Here is a 9,558-nt window from a genome sequence, read left to right as displayed (position 1 = left end):
TTTCTGGGTCAAAGTGTCCTCTTAAATCTTGAAAAACATTTTTAAACATTCCCAGTATGTGAATTAGAAGAAACTGTAACGTTAAGCAATTTAATATTGTAATAAAAGTCCTATTTAATTTATAACGAATCAACATATACTGTAATATGGTTGCGTTAGGCGGCGCCATTGAGATCTGATTTCTTCACATGCAGATGTTCTGCCCTTCCTTGCTCTTCCTTCAAAACACATTTATTGATTTATTTTTCGGCAGCTAAGATATCTTTATTTCAAATCACTATTAATATAATTCGGTTTAAAGCTGCTGTATCGGTCTTTGATTTGTTTTGTCAGTAATCTGTCTGTCGTTGATGTTCTGGGTGCCGTTCAGAAACGATTTACACACCTGAGGTTAATTTTTAATCTGTAAATAAGATATTTTCTTGGACTCCGATTTTACTGAAATCTACACCAACATGATGAACATATTTCTCCTAATTTTTCCCTCAATGTTCGTGAATGGTAAGTGCTTAAATTATTTATTTATTCAATACTTTCGGTTTTAGAGTCACGTTACACTTCATTGGAAGCGTTAACGGTTATATGACTCATGCGGTTTTAAATGCACGGTTAATCCTTGAATCATGTGTAAAAAAACTGTCAATGTGTTTATTTGTGTAATCCGCACACACACCTTTGCAGTAAAAAGCCTGTTCAGTGTACGCAGGCATGGCGTCAAATCCGGTTTGTTTAGGGTTAGATTTGCATAATACGGGTTTTAAAGGTGCACTCTGTATTTTCTCCTCTTAAAAAAAAGTTTTGTAACTTTGAAACATTTATAAAATCATGAGCACTCATATTAAAATAAAGACTCCAGTCATATCAGTAACTTTAGAAAAGCTGTTTTATTCTACATGGAGAGGGTCCCCATATGGGGGCTGCCATGGTTGAATCACATGATCAGCCGAATGCCACTCACTTAATCTCAGTAACCATCCTGTTATTGGATACTTCAACTCGTGTATTAATTTAACCATGGCTGACTGTGAATGGCGAATTACTACAACGTCATCTGTAACTGAAAATTATACAAATATTTATGATGATGCATCCACGCCACTAGGTGTCACTATAAATTCAAGATAACAAACAAGACAAGTACTGAGTGCACCTATAAAAATAAACAATTTTAATAGTTAGCAGTCATGATTTTTGTAAACATTTTAATTTGGGCTGTCAATCGATTACAATTTTTAATTAAGTTAATTACATGGTGTCCTGATTAATTAATCGCGATTAATCGCATATAAAAATATTTGCTGAGAAAGCCCCTCATATAACAATAGTAGTAGTAGTCCTTTATTGTCACATAGTGATAATAATTCAATATATAATGATTATACATATTTATATCAATATATAATTATACATAGTTATATTTAAATATTTAAAAATTATGTATATATAAAAAATATTAAGATAATTAAAATGCGTTACAGTCTTGTGCAGAAGAGTTAATCATTAATAAGACAAAAAGTGGCTTTAGATACAATGTATTGTTTATTACCATATTATTGATCATAAGTCCATCATTGACACACAGTTCACAGCAATCCATTACACAAGTGACTTTATCAATCAGAGATTTATTATGAGGTCTTGTTTAAGGACCGTCAATTAAATTTGTTTTATTATTAATCCTTACAAAACTTTTACATCAGAGCCAAGAGGTATATTAAAACAAAAACAGCAAAAGGAAAATAAATAAACTGTTTAAATAAAAATAGCAAATTGTTTACATATTTCAATACACTTTACAGATTTCTTGTTACTCAAATTGGAAATTGTTCTTCAGTGTTGCTGAACCTCTGAATTAAAAATTAAAGCTAATGGTTTATAACCACCATTATTCATTTATGAATACTAAACTTTGCCAACAAAAGCAGAACATTAATCAAATAATATTCCTTATGTAGAGACATGTCATAACTAAACAAAACAAATAAAACATTTTCAGAACAAAGTTGAAAGCTGGGAATAATTTGATCTCTAACAATCTTGCAGAAATCAGAGCAAAGAAAAGTCAAGTCGGGACAACTCCAAAATAAATGAAAAATTGTTTCCGCCTGCAGACCACAAAAAAAATCACAATTAAATCTCTCTACAAGAAAATAATTAGTGTGGTAGTACTTATAAATAAGTTTGAAGGAAATTCCTTTGAATTTATTCGTGATTAAATATTTATGGGTAACTTCCAAATTTTGCACCATCTCAATCCAGCCACAGCCTGCGTCAGACATGCTTGTGTCACGTCTCGGGTGTGTTGCATCATACACATAAAATGTTTAGTTCTCTGTTTCAAGTTAAATATAGTTTAATACTCAATCTTTAAACACATCTTGAGATCACTTAGATCACATTTGTGCTCCTTCAAGTGTTTTGAATGGAAGAATGTAACACATGTTTGTGTTCTGCTGAAGTGTTTGTTCACTGTATAAACTGTGTGTTGCTCATACAGCTGAAGTTTCACTTACTGCCCTCTGGAGTAAACAGGTGGTACTACAAGCATTTCTCAGGAATCTTCCTTATTATGGTCCGGGGGGCATTGCGATTAAATGCATAAATTTTTTTTAACGCATTGTTTTTAATAAAATGAATCGCACTGAATTAACACGTTAAATCGACAGCCCTAATTTTAATCAATACATACTTTTCAGTGAGTTTGTTAACCAACTCTGCAGGCAGAGGCATTAAGTACGGGGGGATGGAGGGAGGTAACCCCCAATAATCAAAACAAGCAAGTACAACCATGATCAATGGAAACATGGGTAAATGCTTCACGCTGCAACCCCACCAAATCTACGCCCTTGTCTGTAGACTATTCATCTGTTTATAAAGTATGTTCATAAGTCAGTTTTCCACATTTCATAGTCACATTTAGTTAATGAATGAATTAAACTTAGGGATGGGCATTTTGGCCATTTTGTCCACTCGAGTACTCATCGACGACATAACGGTATATATAATAACAGGTCTGACAAACGTCTTTGTCTGCTGCATTGCGTCTTGTTCCAGTGCATCATCTATTCAGTATTAGAGGCTGTTATTAAATAATACGTTATAAAAGGTGGTATAATCAAAATATAATGCATCATACTTTGTCATTATGTGAAGATTCGCTGCCCGACTCATTGTAAGAATGTGCACAATGCGCGTCTTTCTGTTCTTCCCTCGGGTTACTGTAGTAATCTTAGTAAGCGCACACCAGTTTTTTAGTGACTGTCTGAAGAGTCTATTTTCAAATCGCAGTTGGCTTAAGAGGAGACGCCATAACCATCGTGTTTTTAATATGCGTTTCAAGCTGAAGTTCAGTTTTCTGCATTCTGCTCCATTTAGCTGCTGTTTGAAACCCTCGCTGCACGTTGAGTCCACTGCCACACGTGCCTGGTGTATGTGTCCCCAAGTGTTAGCTTCTGTGGGAAAGCCACGATGCTCCATATTGTTGTTGCTGTGATGATTCATGAAGCGTTCCATTCAACCCGTAGAGTCTGAATTTCCACCTTTCAACTGGGGAAAGTGCAACGGAATGACACTTAATGTCGGACTTCCAACTTGGAAACTCGTTTGTAAATCTTCAACTCCCATTTCAGCCAAGATGCGGGGGGGTGTGCAGTGGCGGACTGGCCATCGGAAGCACCTGGCCGTGAAATGGCCCGGTCACGAAACGGGATAAGCTGAAATGGGCCACCGTGTAATGCAGAATGGGCCACAAAAAGGTGCCTAAATATGCTTTTTGGCCAGATTCCACACCATAAAATAATGATTTAATTTGAATAAATAATATCCATTAACGAGTCAAACTTCTTACATTATAAGATAATTAAGCGTGTTTAGCGAACAGGTGCAGAGACGGTTGTTCAAAACTCGGCTAATTACGCTCTCTTTGTTTTGATTATTGTAACGATAGCATTGCAGCATCGTATATCAGTTTGGTTGCTATGAGACGTCTCTGATAATCAATGTACCCTTCAAAACCATAAGGTAATCAATCTCAAAATTAAAAATAAGATCTCTCTTTTACTCGTTTGCATTATGTTGTCAGGTTATTGTCACTGGATTTCGAATGAAGTGAAAAGTCACATCATGCATGATCAACATCGATCATCGTTTTCTTGATTGGTCATTGCTGCCACGCCGAGTATCTGAGTACTCGAGAGCTTGTGCCCATCCCTAGCCAAAAGGATATCGGTTGAATCTAGAGTATGCGTTCTGCTTTGTGAGTGTGATGCCAGATAACTATCTGATAGATTAACTGTCCCTCAATGTTTTTCAGGTGTGTTTGGTATCGAGACAGGTAAAATGAAAACATTGACAGTGATGGAGGGAGATCCTGTCACTCTAAACATTTGTACTGATACACTACCGAAAGATGGTAAGATTGTGTGGATGCTTGGAGAAAACATTATAGCAAAAATGAATAAGGAAACCAATGAAAAAAATCTATATGATGGTGATGATGGGATATTCAGAAACAGACTGATGCTGAACTATGACACGGGATCTCTCATCATCCGGAATATCAGAATCAACCACTCTGGAATCTATAAAGCGATGATCAGAAGCGAAAGTGGAACCTCATACAATAATTTCAATGTGTCTGTAATTGGTGAGTTGCTCAAGTCTTTGGATGAAGTAATGATCATATTCAAATCAGCAATCTGAGCTATTTCAAAGCTATAGTCTAAATAATATTGGGTAGTTTATCTGGGTTAATTATACCCAGATAGCACACGTACATCTCTGAGATGTCTGTTTTAGATCTTGTCATCTGGAAAGCATCAGCTTAACATCTTATAAAGATCAGATTTACAAACAGTCTAAATAATAAACATCTGCTGAATGTCTTATTGACATACGTCTTACATATGTATCGCAAGTCCAATGGACGTCTGAGTGATGAGCATGTGCAATCGGGGATAGTATATCAAGAATTTCTTTTGAAGGGTTCAAATGCATTCAAGGGCCATTAAAGGAAATATTATCTGACGAAACTGTCTTTTCAAATAATTATAAAATGACTTGGTTCTTAAATCCTTTGGGCTTATTTGACAGAGTAAGAAATGAGCCTCTTTTTCTGTGTGTGTGTGTGTGTGTGAGTGCGCAATAGTCCAAAGGAAAAATCAGCGTGTTACCGCGGAGATGTAGCACGTGTGGAGGCTTCACGCTATTCTCTGCAGCATCCACGCACAACTCACCACATGCTCCAGTGAGAGCGAGAACCACATTATAGCAACCACTAGGAGGTTACCCCATGTGACTCTACCCTCCTTAGCAACTGGGACAATTTGGTTGCTTAGTAGACCTGGCTGGAGTCACTCACCAGGCGCACCACCGAGAGCGAGAACCACATTATAGCGACCACTAGGAGGTTACCCCATGTGACTCTACCCTCCTTAGCAACTGGGACAATTTGGTTGCTTAGTAGACCTGGCTGGAGTCACTCACCAGGCGCACCACCGAGAGCGAGAACCACATTATAGCGACCACTAGGAGGTTACCCCATGTGACTCTACCCTCCTTAGTAACCGGGAGAATTTGGTTGCTAAGGAGACCTGGCTGGAGTCACTCAGCAGGCTGTGGATTCGAACTTGCGACTCCAGGGGTGGTAGTCGTAGTGGGCTAAAAGTGGTGGTGGCGTAGTGGGCTAAAGCACATAACTGGTAATCAGAAGGTTGCTGGTTTGATCCCCACAGCCACCACCATTGTGTCCTTGAGTAAGGCACTTAACTCCAGGTTGCTCCGGGGGGATTGTCCCTGTAATAAGGGCTCTGTAAGTCGCTTTGGATAAAAGCCTCTGCCAAATGCATGAATGTAAATGTAGTCAGCGTCAATACTCGCTGAGCTACCCAGGCCCCCCTACATAATTAAATATTAAACTTTGTCCGCACAACTCTATTAGGCTAAATGGAACAACATTTATGGGAATATTGTTGGTCTAATTTGTTTTATGTTGATGAACATAATTCACATTTCCATGTTCTGTAACTCAAAAAGCCCTCTATAAAATGGATAATGTAAAAAAAAAAAATTCTCAATGCAGCTCATTAATATTATATGGATTAGCTGTCACCCACATGGCTGGTCCATGGTAACTTTATCATCACAGGGAAGATATAATAGTTTAAATCCAATAAAATGGGATCTCAAATTAAATTCCTTCCAGTTTATTTCCAATGCCCTTCAGAGAAATCCCTCTCCAAGTTTAATGTGATTGTGCTGTTGATCATGTGACCTCCCTTTAGCATTTCGGTGTTCAGATTGGTTTGTAATCATTATGCAAATGTACCATCTACATGCAAAAATAAGAAAGATGTCTAGATGTTACATGACGCAGTTGTCACAAGGGCTGTATCTCAGTAACTACAATGTTTCAAGTCAAAAGTACAATTATGCAATTGTTTGGTTTCTCTAGCAATGCTTTTAGAAACGTTGGCTTCATCTTCATTAGCATAATTACTGTGAATTCTGTCCTCCTAAAATTATAATGTTGTAATTGTGTATTTTCAGCTCTTACTGGGCAAACAACGAAACATAATAAAACAACTCTTGCATACATTCAGGCTGGGTCAATTGTGTAATAAAGGTCGATTTTAACCCAAAGAGTTTCTCAGCTTTATATGCTGTTATTTTTATTTAATTCGGCAAGTCAAATTATTTAAGGCCAAAACATGTTTTTTACTGAAGCCAAAAGCCTTTTATAGACTCATTCCTTATTTAACTTTCTAATGTAACCTTTCTAAAGAGTAAAAAGTGTTACAAAACATCACCCAGTCTCTTCAACACTATATACTGTACATGAATATTATGTAGCAGTGGTAAACATATTCATTGTGAAACTGTATCTGTTTGTTTTCCAGCGGTGTTTGATGCAGAAAGTGATAAACTGAAGCCAGTGTCAGTGATGGAGGGACAACCTGTCACGTTAACCACTGATGTAACAATTAAGAAAGATGATTTGATACTGTGGAGTTTTGGACGAGCCACAAACAAATGTGTCTATAATGCCATTCATCATATCCCATGTAATATTGATGCTGCTGCCATAGCTAAAATGGATGGGGAAACCAAAGATATCACTTTAGATGATGGTGCTGGTGAGATATTCACAAACCACTTGCAGCTGAACCAAGAAACTGGAGATCTCACCATCACAAAGACCACAACTGGACACTCTGGAGTTTATATACTACAGATCACTAATAATAGAGCAACCAAATACAAAAGATTCAATGTTACTGTCAGTGGTGAGTATATCAAGTCTTTTAATTCAAACTTTTTCACAAAAGAGTCAAAAATAGTGCTAGAATTCTCCCAGATTGTGTGAATTTGCCCGTTTTCCATTTATAGTTTACCCAGTCATCTAATTGCCCAACAATCAGTTTGAGTCCTAAAGATCTAAAGGATGTAATCACAAAATCGGTCCTCTAAAGACCAGAATGAGTCACCAAGACAAGGAAGAGTGCAAAATGTTTTTAGTTAAACCTAGTAAAGGTCTCGAACAAGGTCCTCAAGCGTACATAGAGTTACCCCTGGAGGTACTTTGTGACTCTGTAAATTTACTTAAATTAAAATATTTAAAATATAAATCGTCTTTCAAATATTATTTCAACTGCAAATTTGATTTAAAAATGGGAAATTATGGATCGGGTAAAACACCCACCTCTGTTGGTGAGATGGTGAGATTATAGGTGCCCATTTCAACATGTCAAACTGCCCCGTTACACGACAACCATTAAAAAAACAACAAATAAAATAACACCATTTCTGATGTTTCCCATGAATTAATATTCATTAAAGTTGGAATTGAAGCTACACTTATTCAACATTTGGTAGCATCCAAAATTCCATTCATTTGAATAAAATTATCTATAACAAAATTACATAAAAAAGAAACTAATATTTTATGTGTGATTAGTTTAGTTTCGTTACAAAATTACAATTAAATGAAAATGAGTAAATGTATAAACAAATATATATATATATATATATGATCGCATCGTTCTACGTTTTAGTGCACTCAAGTGAATAGAGGCGTAACTAAACATACTCTCCCAAGACATTTCTCTATTTCAGCGAATCGGATCGTTCGGATTGTTTGTTTTGGCTAGGGTTGCCTTGCCAACCGACTCATATTTTGCCAAAATTGATACGTCCCATATTTATGGCCGCAGTGCTCAAAGAACTCCTCCCTCCCGCCTTGTAATGAAGTGCTCAAATGTGAAGTTGCTATCGTTGTAGTTCCTTCAGACTGTTCATTTCAGTTAAGTCGTTTAGAAAAATGGTTTGGACTTCATCAGTAGTAGTTTAACTACGTAAAATTGTGAGTATAGCCAAATCGTTTCTAGCAAGTCAATCCACTGTAGGTCATCTTTGGAGCCCTCTTGTTTAGTTCCAGTCATGACAGTGCAGCTCCAATCTGCTTGAATGGAGAAATACCAAAATCTCCAAAACGGTTGGACAAGATTATAATCAAATAACATATTTCAAATCAGCAGTAAAATCTGACAACACTGGTATCAGTAAACTGTGATTCTTGACCTCCTATTACGCTAAAAAACAAAATGTTCTCGGCTTGTGTAGCTGATGGACGTTGATGAGTTGCTTGACAGGCAATGTCTGTATCTAAAAGGTGATTGGCTCTTTTACCAGTAAGGCAGGACTTCCTTTCTACATCTGTTGGCCATTGACTACCGTTGGATGCTCCAATCTCTCCCATTTATTTGAATAGAAGTGGCCCGTCTCTACTATAAATAATCTTTGGTGTAGCTTGTATCTTGGAAAGATACTGAGTAAAACTAGCTTCTGTAACACTGAACTAATTACAGATCTTTCTTTACAACTCGCAGTTTGAGGTCTTCCAACGTTGAATTTCTTACATACCATAATGTAAATCTTAAGAGATCCGGTGAAGCTGCTTTTGAATCCGAATACTTGACCAATTGATTTTAGACAAGCACCAAGCTTTTACATTTTTAAAAAGCATTTGAAGACGTAACTAGGTTTTGATTTTGATCTATTATAGTTTTTTTGTTATTGATTATCATTTTATTAATTATTTTTTATCTCTGTACTTTCAATTGTATTGCAATGATTTGTTTGACTTTCTTTGACCTGTTGAAATCTAAGTTTTTACACTTGCAACTGTGAAGCACATTGAGCTGCATTTTATGTATGAAAGGTGCTATGCAAATAAATTCTAATATTATTATTATTATTATTATTTAGCCATGACAGAGTCCGACCATATACATCCACACTGGAAAACATCTACTATAGTGCTTGCAGTACTGGTGACCATCATGATTATTGTGGCTGGGGTCATTATATACAAGAAATGTAAGTACCAAAGTGTTGAAAAGAAGTCAGATATCAACGTTTCTTTATAACCACACCTTCTTATTGCATTTACATTTACATTTATGCATTTGGCAGATGCTTTTATCCAAAGCTTATTACAGGGACAATCCCCCCTGAGCAAACTGTAGTTAAGTGCCTTACTCAAGGACACAATGGTGGTGA

Source organism: Xyrauchen texanus, chromosome 48 (assembly GCF_025860055.1).
Source record: "Xyrauchen texanus isolate HMW12.3.18 chromosome 48, RBS_HiC_50CHRs, whole genome shotgun sequence".
Lineage (NCBI taxonomy): Eukaryota > Metazoa > Chordata > Actinopteri > Cypriniformes > Catostomidae > Xyrauchen > Xyrauchen texanus.
Note: the sequence above shows the minus strand (reverse complement) of the source record.